This window comes from Artemia sp. Qi Xiang Cuo, chromosome 9, assembly GCF_049724085.1.
Source record: "Artemia sp. Qi Xiang Cuo chromosome 9, ASM4972408v1, whole genome shotgun sequence".
Taxonomy (NCBI): Eukaryota; Metazoa; Arthropoda; class Branchiopoda; order Anostraca; family Artemiidae; genus Artemia; species Artemia sp. Qi Xiang Cuo.
The window spans coordinates 26746678-26759001 of record NC_142802.1 but is presented as its reverse complement, the minus strand read 5'-3'; the positions used below and the strand labels follow the sequence as shown (position 1 = coordinate 26759001).

The following is a 12324-nucleotide window of genomic DNA, read 5'->3' as shown; positions in this document are numbered from 1 at the left end:
TACCCCACCCCCGAGGAAAATATCCCCCCCCCCCAAAAAAAAAATACCCCCCGTGGAAAATAAAGCTTTCCAAGTTTGAGAATTTTATTTTTTTAATTTCTGTAGGGGAATGGAATTTTGGTAATTGTGTATTATGCGCGACTCACTCAAGTTTACGATGTGTAAAATTCGAGAACACACCGTTTTTTTTGTTTTTTTTTAGTTTCTTCATTAATTTAGAAATAAATTTGTGCTATAGATTTGCACATTAGGGGAGGGGGGGGTAAGCATAACGTGTCTGCATGCAAAATGTGTTTGGTACTATTATTCTGCGTATTAGATACATAGACAAATAAGTGTATTTTAAAGCCAAATATACGGCCATGAACATAGTAAAATAACATAAATGAATTCAAATACGAAATTTCTTTATGTATTGCTTTCTCTTTGCCGATTTAATTTTACGGGCGGGGATGTTAAGGGTAATTGTCCAGGGTAAATCTTCGCCAGGATTGAATTGTCCACAAGATATTTCTATGGGGAGGGGTGTTTTTTGTAGTGGAGAGTATGTTTTTTTTTTTGGGGGGGGGGGGTTAAACACACACACCCCCATTCACAATATTCATTTATGTTATTTTACTGTGTTCATGGCCGTATATTTGGCTTTGAAATACACTTATTTGTCTATCTATCTAATATGCAGAATAATTGTACCAAACAAATTTTGCATGCAGACCCGTTATGCTTTCCCCCCCCCCTAATGTGCGAATCTATGGCACAAATTTATTTCTAAAGTAACGGAGAAACTAACAAAAAAACGGTGTGTTCTCGAATTTTACACAGCATAAACTTGAGTGAGTGACAAGTAATATAAAGGTACCAACATTCCTTCGCCCTACGGAAATAAAAAAAAATTAAATCAAATAAAATTCTCAAATTTGGAAAGCCTTAATGTTCACATTTTTTTTTGTGGGGGGGGGGGGGTATTTTCCTCGGGTGGGGGGTATTTCCCGCGGGGGAGGGGGGTATTTTCCTGGGGGGTATTCAACTAGAACCTTAGTTTTTAGGAAATTTGAGAAAGAAGAGATTTCTAAAGCCCTTGTCTTTGCATTACAGCTAAGAATTATTATGAAGGGCTTTTATCGGGCAAGAGGTTCTTGTTTGATATTTCCTTTTATGCATTACTATCTAAATATGATTCGACCCAAGATGGTACATCTCAGTAGAATGAAATCTCTACGCTACCATAGCTATATTTGATCATGTTCATGTTTCAAATTTATAATTCGAAGAAAAAAAAACTGATCCTTCTTAAACTGACAAATAACAATTTAAATATTATTAGAAGGACGTAGATCCAACGTGTTTTTATAGCAGTTTTTTTCCGAAGATAATTTCATTAGAATGTTTTACTACTTAATAGTAAAACATATCAAATACAGTAATTATCAGTAATTAACACTGTTTTGTCCTTTACGAAGGCCCTTGTTCTATCTTTGTATACTAGCTCGTCAAGATGGTAAAATCACATTCCTGAATATTTGCTGTGACGTTTCTTATGCGCTAAGCAGGCACATACGGCAGGAAGTCATTCCGGAGAAGAACCAACACAACAGATGGGGGATTATTGCTTGCATTTGAAGGATCGTTAAAAATTGCGATTTATATTCAAATATAATAAATAACTGGATATAAGAAATATCTCTGGATTTTGGTGGTGGCAGGTTCCTGACGCTCAACCCCGCGTACGTATTTGGCGTTTAGTACCTGTTTTAGCGTTGAGTACCTGTTTTATTTTCCTTGTTAAGTTAAAAGTTTCAACTGGAACTAAATTGTCTTTAATTTTTTTGGTATAATTTTTCTATTCGTTATTTTAAATGAGCACTATATAAGTTAAAATTTCAATTCCTATTTGAAAATGAATAGACTTTTTGAAATTAGATTTTTCCAAACCTTGGCAATTATTTAACTTCAAATTTCTCAAGCTACAGCATTATTCCTCGTATTCTTTGATCATTTGGAAAATACTTGAGCTGGAAGGAAAAATAAAACGGTGGTTGTCCTGCCAGTCCCTTTCCCCTTTCAAAAGTAGTGCTATAAAGTGGATTAATATTATTTAATTTTTATTGGGATTGCGAATTTTTACTATACAACGCTGTACTTCTACTGCTATGCATTGGCCTAATAGTTGTGTTGTGTACAGTGGCTAGTGGATTAATACCATTTATTTTTTATTCAACTGACATATGTGGCTGTGAATTTTGAATTTTACTTCAGTTTTCTAAGATAGTCTTGTGTCTGTGAATTCTAAAAGTGCGTTTGTGTAATTGCATTGTTTAAATAAATCTTCAAGCATTTGATTTATAGTATTACGACTAGACTCATCTGTCAAACTTGGATTAGATATTAACCAACCTGCGTTGTCATTTTTCTTCGTGACATGTGATACTTTCTTGAATACCAGAGGGTAAATGATTCAATGTTTTCATTATGGTCCAAATATTAAGAGAAATAGTTTAGCGTCAATATAAGTGTGTGATGACTTCCATCTCACGGTCATCCCTGTGTGATCTCAACTATCACTATTATCATCACAAACTTGCAAATTTACGCACAAATAATAGTTCCAATAGGAATAAATCCTTTTATTAGACATTGAAAGACAACGACAAAAAACTCTGGATGTTTTGATCACATATACAGTGACAATCATCAGAAGATATACTTTATATCTGTTGATGACAGTCACTGTATGTTTCAAAACGATTTTATAGCGAAATTGCAAATCTTAAGCTTTTCTCTACCTTAGAAAGTAGTGAAACTTACAGTCAGGAACTGAAAGTTTAAGGAATGTGTGAGCTGTTGAGCCGAAACAGCGGCCCAGGAATTTTTTTTAGCTCCTTCCCGAACTTATTCTCTGCTTGTAAGGCTTAATAGCATCCACCTATTAAAGCTGTCCAAGTTCTTCAAAAAAGAGAATTTTTCTATAATTGTGCTTCTCAAGTCTACTTCTCAAGACGCCAGCCACCAAAATTACAAACACCAGATGATGGGAGGGGGTGATTTTTTCAAATCATCTTTATACGTTAGGCTATAATAAGCTTAGCGTATACTTTGGATAAAAGATAAAGATCCGTCGGAGCCATTGATGGCTCATAGGGTGTCAATAATTAACTAAAAAAACGTTTTCCAAAAAAAATAGGTTTTTCAAAGAAAAGTAAAGAACTCCTTTAAACCAAAAATGAACAAAAATAGAACCAAATGATCTACCGAGCATAAAACTACCACATCAGCATCAATAGATAAATGAAACCCAAAACGAACAGAAATTACAATAAATAACCGACTCAAACTCAAAACGAGCAGAAATTAATATGAGTAGGGCTCACAACCCCTATGCCTACTCAATGCCAGAACATAATTTGCGCTTTATTAAAAAAAATAAATGTTTACACTTTTATGACTTTAATAAAACAAATTATTAAGATTTTAAGGAACAAATATCAACATATGTGTATTAAACTGACGATACACATTCATTTGTATTTTTATCAGTAAAGTACAAATTGTGTTCTGACATTGAGAAGGCATAGGGGTTGTGAGCCAAACTCATATTAATTTCTGCTCGTTTTGAGTTTGATTCGGATATTTATTCTAATTTCTGTTCATTTGGGGTTTCATTTATTTATTGATACTGATCTGTGGTAGTTTTACGCTTGGTAGATCATTTTATTCTTTTTTGTTCAGTTTTGGTTTAATGGAGTTCTTTACTTGTCCTTCAAAAACTTGTTTTGTGGAAACAATTTTTTGATTAATTTCTGTTCGTTTTAGATTGACATAGTCTTTTCCAGGGAAAAATAAAATAATAGTTTAAATCTTTTCAGTTTTTTCTTTAAGAATTTATAGTTTGACCGGCTATTTGTATGCTGGAGAAACTTTTTCAATAATTTTTAACATTGAAAAAATTTAGTTTATTTAGTTTTAACGTAGTTTTACACCTCCTCTAGTTGACCTGAAAAAACAAAACTTAATACCATTCCCAAAAATTCTATCTATGCTCTTTGACATCCTTGATACACTTAAACTCTTTTGATTTAGTTAAATTGTAAGAGCAGAAACAGTAATAGAAATAGTCCCGAAAGTTCGAATTTAGTACCCTCAATCGGTCTTGGGATATTGCTGAGAAATCTTATTGGCAACCAGCATATGCACATTACGTTTGATTTAGTTTTAAAGCAATATTTAGTTTTGGAGCATAATGGGCAAATTGCATGGCAGTGGGGGGTTTAACCTACCCGACAACCTTAGAGGCATAGTTACAAGACCGTTCAGCTATGCTGAACAAAATATCTGTCTTAAAATTTTGATTGGAAGTGGCTTGAGAATTATGGGCTAAAGAGGAGAGCTGGTTGCCCACCAATTACTTTTGACTCTTAAAGCGGACACTAGAACTTTTAACTTCCAATCAAATTAGCTCCTTTAAAATTTTGATGATATTATTAGCTATGATAGAGCAGCACTGACTATGATTTATTTTTATTTTTTTTTCCTTGTCGATCTAAAACCCCAGTTTTTTTTTCAAAAAAATATAGATACTGTTTTTCTTTTTACTCTAGTTGAGCTAGTATAATTACTGGGACACCAGCGACAATTTTGAAAATGGCCTTTTTATAATTCCATGGTAAAAATGTGTCCCCCTCCTCACAAATTTCGATAAACATCGGTCTTATTGCTTCTTATAAATAAAGAGGCACTTGTTAATTATACGGAACACGCCCAAGAAGTAAAGTTATGTTAATCCTAATGAAATACGCCAAAATATGATGAAAATATAATACTTTAGTTTATATAATAATATAATTTGGATTATATAGTTGCACATTAGGGAGGTGTGGGGGTAAAGTAACCTAACCTCACCCCCCCCCCCCTAATGTTCAAATATATAGTCTAAGCTATACAAGTTCAATCCATTCTGTCACCCGTTATTTTTCTTTGTGGCTATGAAACTGGTTTTCATAGATCGTACATTATCCTTAGCAAATTATCCTTAGCATACTTTCATCCCAAGACCTATCCTCAGGGGCTGTGTGGGTCATGTTAAACATAAAGGTATAGTTTTGGAACCTTTCAACTAATGCTAAACACAATGGCTATCTCAAACTTTTGATCGAACAATTTTTTGGGGAAAAAGGACGTGAGAGTAGGGGGGGGGGGCTGGTAGCCGTCCGATCTATTTGGTCAAATAAAAGGGACACCAGAAATTATAATTTCCATTCAAATGACCATCTCTCGATGTTCTAGAACCGTTGGTTCGATACGATCACCCTGGGGAAAAAGGAAATTAACACGCATCCGTGATTTTTCTTCTGGAAAATAATACAAAATTCCACACTTTTGCAGATAGGGGCTTGAAACCTCTACAATAGAGTTCTCTGATACACGGAATCTAATGATTTTATTTTAATCAAAATTCTTTCACTTTTATTGTTTGTTTCCTCCCTCTTTCAAAAATCAGGCAAATTTTCACAGTTTGTTAGCCTTTTAAGGGTAAAACTAAGCATAATGAATCATATATTTGGAATCAACTTAATAAGCCGATGATATATTGATTGATGTCAAAATTCCATATCAAGAATTTTGGTTACTATTGAGCCTTGTAGCTCTATTCTTACAGTTCGTTACCACAAACTATTTGATATATTAGCACATAAATCCAAAAAATTAAAGAATAGGATGTTATCTCCGTTAATTAGGTGTTTCAATTACAAATAAGAGAATTTGGAGAATTATTGGAGTTTTGATTAGATATTAGAAGTAGAAATTAAAATCATTAGACCATTCCCAGAGTAGATACCCCCCCCCCCTTACTCCCAGCCGACTTCAATCATCGAACTACAATCGATTTAATCTATCTATCTATGTTACAAATCCTATTATAAAAAGCACTTAGTCCTATTTTCTTTTTCAATGATTTCTTTTATTTATTTAGAAAATTACATTTAATGTATAGGCTACCCACCATCTTATTTTTCAATTATTCCATTTCTGTTCTATTTGCAGATGTAGAGGGTGTATTCATATCCACCATTTACTCCACTTTCAAATGTTTTAACGGAAGAAAATCTAATTTAGAACTGATACATTACAGAGAAAAAAACATAAATATGAAGACAAAAATTCGACCTGAGCAAATGTCGTAAAATAAGAAGTATAGAACATTTTTGTGATTAACTAGTTCGCGTATTATCTTGATGATAACGCTCTGGGTCATATCTGGTATGGACATATGGTAGTAAATTCGAAGCTTCAATGGCGGCTTATTTGCATAAATACAAGTATGTAACTTATTAAGGATTCAAGTTAATCGCTATTTTGTGTTTTTTTTATTGATTAGCTAGCTTTGTACTTGATTTGTTCAATTGGAGCATGAATCTACGCGCTATATAATGAAAAATCACTAGGTTTAGGAAAAAATCACTAGTTTTCGGACGAAAATCACTAGCTAGAAAAAATCACTAGGCAACATAAAAAATCACTAGAAATAGTGATAAATCACTAGGGGTGGCAACCCTGCTCTCAAATCACTTTTGACTCCTAAAAAGGGAGCTATAACTTCCAATTTCAAATCAAATAACCCCATCTGAAGCTTATACGACCATCTATTCCATAGAAAACCTTATATGCCCCACGGCATAGCTTACAATTCTTGCCCCAGGACTCTGTGTCAACCTGGAAGCATTGTTATATGTTCTTTGGACTATTTTCAACAAAATGATTTTCGCAGAATTTCAATCGAATGCGTTTGGTGAAAAGAGGGGTAGTCGGGGATTAGTTGCCCTCCATCACTTTTGAATCTTAAAAGGGAACTAGAGCTTTCATTTTTCAACCAAATGAGCCTCCTCTATAGTTTTACAAACATTTGCTCCATATAAACCTTAAATGCCCCCGGGGCATAACTTACAATCCTTGCCCGAGGGCTTTGTGTGTGTGTGTGTGGGGTTGTGTCGTCCTCAAAGAAATAATTTCTGGACCTTTCAACTATGCTAAACAAAATTTTGATTGAATGTGTTGGGGAAATAATGGGCGTGAGGAGGGGAGGGGCTGGTTGCTCTCAAATCACTTTTGACTCTTAAAAAGGGCACTATAACTTCCAATTTCAAATCAAATAATTCCATCTGAAGTTTAAACGACCACCCATTCCATAAAAATCTGATACGCCTCCAGGGCATAACTTACAACCCTTGTCCCAGGGCTCTGGAGGGGCTGTGTCAACCCTTGAGGGATTGTTATATGTCCTTTGCCAATTTAAAACAAAATGATTTTTGCAGAATTTCAATCAGATACGTTTGGTGAAAAGAAGGGTAGTCGGGGGGGGGGGGCTATCCCATCCCTTTTGACTCTTAAAATGGTATTAGAACTTTCTGTTTTCAACCAAATGAGCTTCCTCCGTAGTTTATACAACCATCCGTTCCATATAAACCTTAAATGCCCCCGGGGCATAATTTACAACCCTTGCCCGAGGGCTTTGTGTGTGTGTGTGTGTGTGCAGGGGTGTCATCCTCAAAGAAATAATTTCTGGACTTTTCAACTATGCTATAACAAAATTTTAATTGAATGTGTTGGGGAAATAATGGGCGTGAGGAGGGGGAGGGGCTGGTTGCTCTCAAATCACTTTTGACTCTTAAAAAGAGCACTAAAACTTCCAATTTCAAATCAAATAATCCCATATGAAGTTTATACGACCACCCATTCCATAAAAATCTCATACGCCCTCAGGGCATAAATTACAACCCTTACGCCAGGGCTCTGGGGGGGGGGGGCTGTGTCAACCCTTGAAGCATTGTTATATTTTCTTTGACTATTTTAAACAAAATGACTTTCGCAGAATTTCAATCAGATATGTTTGGTGAAAAGAAGGGTAGTTGGGGAAAGGGGTTGGCTACTCTATCACTTTTGGCTCTTAAAATGGTATTAGAACTTTCTGTTTTCAACCAAATGAGCCTCTGTAGTTTATACAACCATCCGTTCCATATAAACCTTAAATGCCTCCGACGCATAACTTACAACACTTGCCTTCAGGCTCTGGGGGTTTGTTGCCCAAAAACCTTTTTATATTATCTTTGGACTATTTTGAATAAAATGGCTATCTCAAAATTTCTGTTGGATACATTTTGGGAAAATACGACGTGAGTGGGGGAGGGGGTAGCTATCCTCTGATGAAAATATGAAAATACAAATGAAAATACATTGTGCCAACATCGTTCTTTACTTAGGCAGCACTATTCAGCTGCCTATGATAGCACTGCCTATGATGTATCAGAAAGTTATAATGCTAGAGAAGGTCATAAGTACATAAAGGGCTAGTTCGACAAACGACTCTGTGCCTACTGTATCTTTTTTAATTGTTTTCCCACTGAAGCTATTGTCAGTAAGGAGACTTCACTTACGCTACATTCCTTCAGTAATAAGCTTAACATAGGTTAAATATAAACATAGGTTAGAATTTATGGAATTATGTTTCGTCTTTTTTTATGCCGAAATATTCTGGTGACCAAAACTAACTTAATTTTATAGTCATTAATTGACATCATGAAGAAAATGAGTCTTGACACTTAACGCAAGTTTTACATCCATGTACAAATTACTTAACTTCTGTTAATGATAAACTGGAGCGTCGACAACAGCAACTGATAGTGAATCAGCCTTATAGGCTACTGTTATTAATCACAATAAAAGAACAGTATCAAAACATAATTTTTAATATCACCCATAATTTATTAAAAGAAAATTACTAAAACATAATCAAAAATGGAGAAAAACAATATATAACATTTCTTCTTTTCCTCTGTTTAACACTGGACTTGATTATAGACGCCAGTAAATCCTAGAAAAAAAGATTAAATTTCAGGCTTAAAATTCGGTCAATATTTAAAGAAAACAGTAAAATCAAGAAGGATAGTAAGCCCTGATTTGGTGTTTAGTAAGTTATATAGAAACCAAATATGCACAAAAAACCTGAAAATATAGAAATCAAATACTCGAAAATAATTTTTATTTATTATTTCCAATTAACTTGTTTTATTATTTAATATTTCGGCTCACAAATAAAATAAATATGTTTTTCAGCTAATGTTATCGGGCATGTAGTCAGGGAGGGGGGGGGGTCTATTGATAAACCACGATGTTTGCGTTTGTTTCGTAATTTTGTAACCTTTCTATTTCATTCGCAGGTTATTTAATACTATGACGAATTTTTTCTCCCCCCTTGAAATAAATTTTTGCGTACATTGCTGCATATAAAGAACAATATCTAATCTTTTATAAATACTAGCGAGTAATTGTTTAAACAAAAAGACAAAAAAAATGTCACCTTTTTGAAATGTTAATCAAAATACAAGGTTCAGTCACAAAATAAATCGGAATGCCGCTGTTCGCAGGAAATTTTTTACAAATCCAAAAAACAATCCACAGATACCTGGTCTGGCGATGTGTGACACAGATTGTATTCTTGAATACGATGCAAGCCTCCAGGAAAATTTTGGGAGGTAAATTATTTAGAGTAGGAAATTTTGGGAGTGAGAAGATTATTTTTCGAGAAAATGTAATTTTTACCCATAGAAACAGACAAACGATAGAAGCCCGATTCTCACCAGGTTCTAATTCCATTTTTTCAATCTAAAACAATGTGACTCAGATTTAACAGCGGAATCTGGCCTCAAAATGTTGCAGAATATGACCTCTATTATTTTTCCTATTGTTTTTACCTAAATACTGCAAATTCGTCTATCTCAATCCTTTTTGTCTTTCAAGAGACACTAAAACATCTTAACCCTTTTGACCCCCTTTCCGTGGGCTCCCAAACTAATTAACTTCAGAAAATGCATCTTAAAATCTAAAAATTTGTACTTCAAACTCGGAGGCCAATCCTCGACTGGCCTATTTGAAGGCCAGTCCTCGTAGCTTGAAATAATGAAGTAACTATACTTCAGGTAGAACTTGTAATTCTTTTTAATGCGACTACTTGTTCAAGAGTTTAAACCTTAGGGAGCAAGGGTGCTCACAAAATTTCCACTGTAATAGCTAATCAGGTATAAGAAAACGGATGTTTTAGCCCAAATATCCAAATTATATACGTTTATATCAACAATTTCATCTTCCATTTCCCTGTGTATCTGATAATTGAGCAAGGCTAGATAGGTTTACATTTCCTAACTATTAATGGTGTTAGTAAGAAAAAATCTTTCCCTGTTTATTCGCAGTAACTAATCGTTTTAAGCAACAGCATCGAAGCGGTTTAGGCTTATTGCAAACCAAATGTTCTAGTGATAAAAAACATGCTTTTTATTTATACGCTATCTTTCAATCTTTTATCTAACTGATTTTGTTATGTTTTAGGGACAAAAAAGACAATTGAAAGGCCTATTTCTTGCGTGGTTTCACAGCTGGTATTTGTTTACATAATACAACAATTTGGTTAGTATGACAAATTGTTAAACTAAGTTAAACGAGCACACCTAACTTACAGAAGTGAATACGATGGATCGCATGATCCAGTCGCTCTTTTCCTAATGGGTTAACTCTCTTATTCTTCTTTGCAGAAATAACCGGGAGAGAAAACATTCGAAATCAATTTTTTTTTGTGATTTCCTAAAGGCGTCAAAACTTCCTTCGTTGGAAAAAACTAATTATTATTAAATGGCAAAAAAGAAGAATGTCATTTTGGGATTTTTGCTCTCCTGAAATATTTAATTTATGCAACTTGCGTGCTTTTGAAATACCCGCTCGGTTTTGTCTCGAAAAACTGTTGTCAAGATAGACATTTAACAAAATAAAATTCTACTTTTCCTTTCTGTCCTAAAGCAGAGCCATCTTGGTATAACAACTTTTTATTAATCCGAGGCGAATTAATCCGATCCCCAAACTTACTTCTTTGAAGAAAACTAGTTTAATGGTGTTTTTCATACCTGGAACCAGGATTACCTTTAACTGTTTTTTGTTTTTCGCATTCTTTTCACAAGATACCATACTCCTGACAGATTCTCCGATGTCTAACTCTGATCTATAGCGACAAACTAACTGTGTACCCGAATATAAAAAATTTCTAAGAGGTCTGAGAATTGAGGATTATTATCATTATGGAAGGACTCATCAACACAGTTGAGGTTCAGGCCATAAAAGCCCACTGCCCAAAGACACTTAAGGATACCATAGGCACCAATAACATTCTGTTCTCATGCTAAATCGATAAATATAGCACTGTATCAAGTATTTCTGAAGATAGTGTTCAATTTGAATCGGTTACGATTTTTTTTTTCGAATTTACTCCCAGACGGTATTCTCCTGAAGTCTAATTCACAAGCATGCTTAGATAGACATAAGTGTCTAGACATATTGATTTTCTACCCATCAGAATTTGCGTTATGAATACTGAATTGCCGCGTTTCGATATTTTCAATGTTTTGAATTAACCCTTCTTGGAGCAATTTGAATCCCTTCTTAGAGCAATGCCATGTTTGTTATGACTGATATTAAAATTAGGATGTAAAGAGGAACCTGATCAAAATCTACAAATCTTCCATAGCATAAATGAAGCTTTATGTATGGTGCAGAAATTTAATAGATGTTAATAAAATAAACGTAATTAAAGCTGGAGTGGAATTTTTCTATTCAGCTCAGTAACATTATACTCTTTATGGTACTGCTAGTTTTTAGTTGCTATGAGAAGGGCGTCAAGCATCCAACTCCCTTTGCTTTTTCGTATAATTTCGTTCAACCAAGTAGATTCTTCTCTGTTCTTGACTAAAGTCTTAATTGCTTTAAAATGTAATTTCAGATCATTTACGGTTTATTTGTCAGGAACAAGTTGATGCATTTTTCATCTTAATTTGCCATGAATAATTTAAATTCAATTATTTACTTACCTTAGATTATTAACTTTTTTTAATTTAAAGGGAACCACAATACTGCTTATGGCGCATTTCTCTATTTATCTAAGTTGACCCTAATTTGAAAAATAAGTACACTTTAGCTCTATCGATTTGCTACTATAGAAATCGTAATTTCATTCATGTCTCCTTCCTCGAATAAGCAATAAACGTTTTCCTTGTAACCACATTTTCACGAAAAATGTGGCTTACTGCTATATTTTGGACAAGATTGGGATTCTGTGACAGCCTATCGAAGCATAAATCTTTCAAAGTTCCCTTTTTTCAATTCGTGAATAAATCTTTAAAATCGTTCTCTGAATTATGGGTAGTCTGATAATTTTGTATTGTCTTCTATTCTGTTCTCTATACAAATGTGTGATTTAAAATGAATCTTCGTACATTTTAAAGCAATCGATAT

General features: G+C 34.1%; 1 protein-coding gene across 2 annotated transcripts in view; it reads right to left on the bottom strand.

Annotated features, from left to right (window-relative positions):
* Positions 1 to 8722: 8722 nt before the first annotated feature.
* Aldh (Aldehyde dehydrogenase) overlaps positions 8723 to 12324 on the bottom strand; it is a 42028-nt gene continuing 38426 nt past the window's right edge. For both annotated transcript variants that reach the window (XM_089094437.1, XM_089094438.1), the window contains exon 12: positions 8723 to 8863. The gene's annotated coding sequence lies outside the window, so the exon portion shown is untranslated. The remainder of the gene's footprint in view (positions 8864 to 12324) is intronic.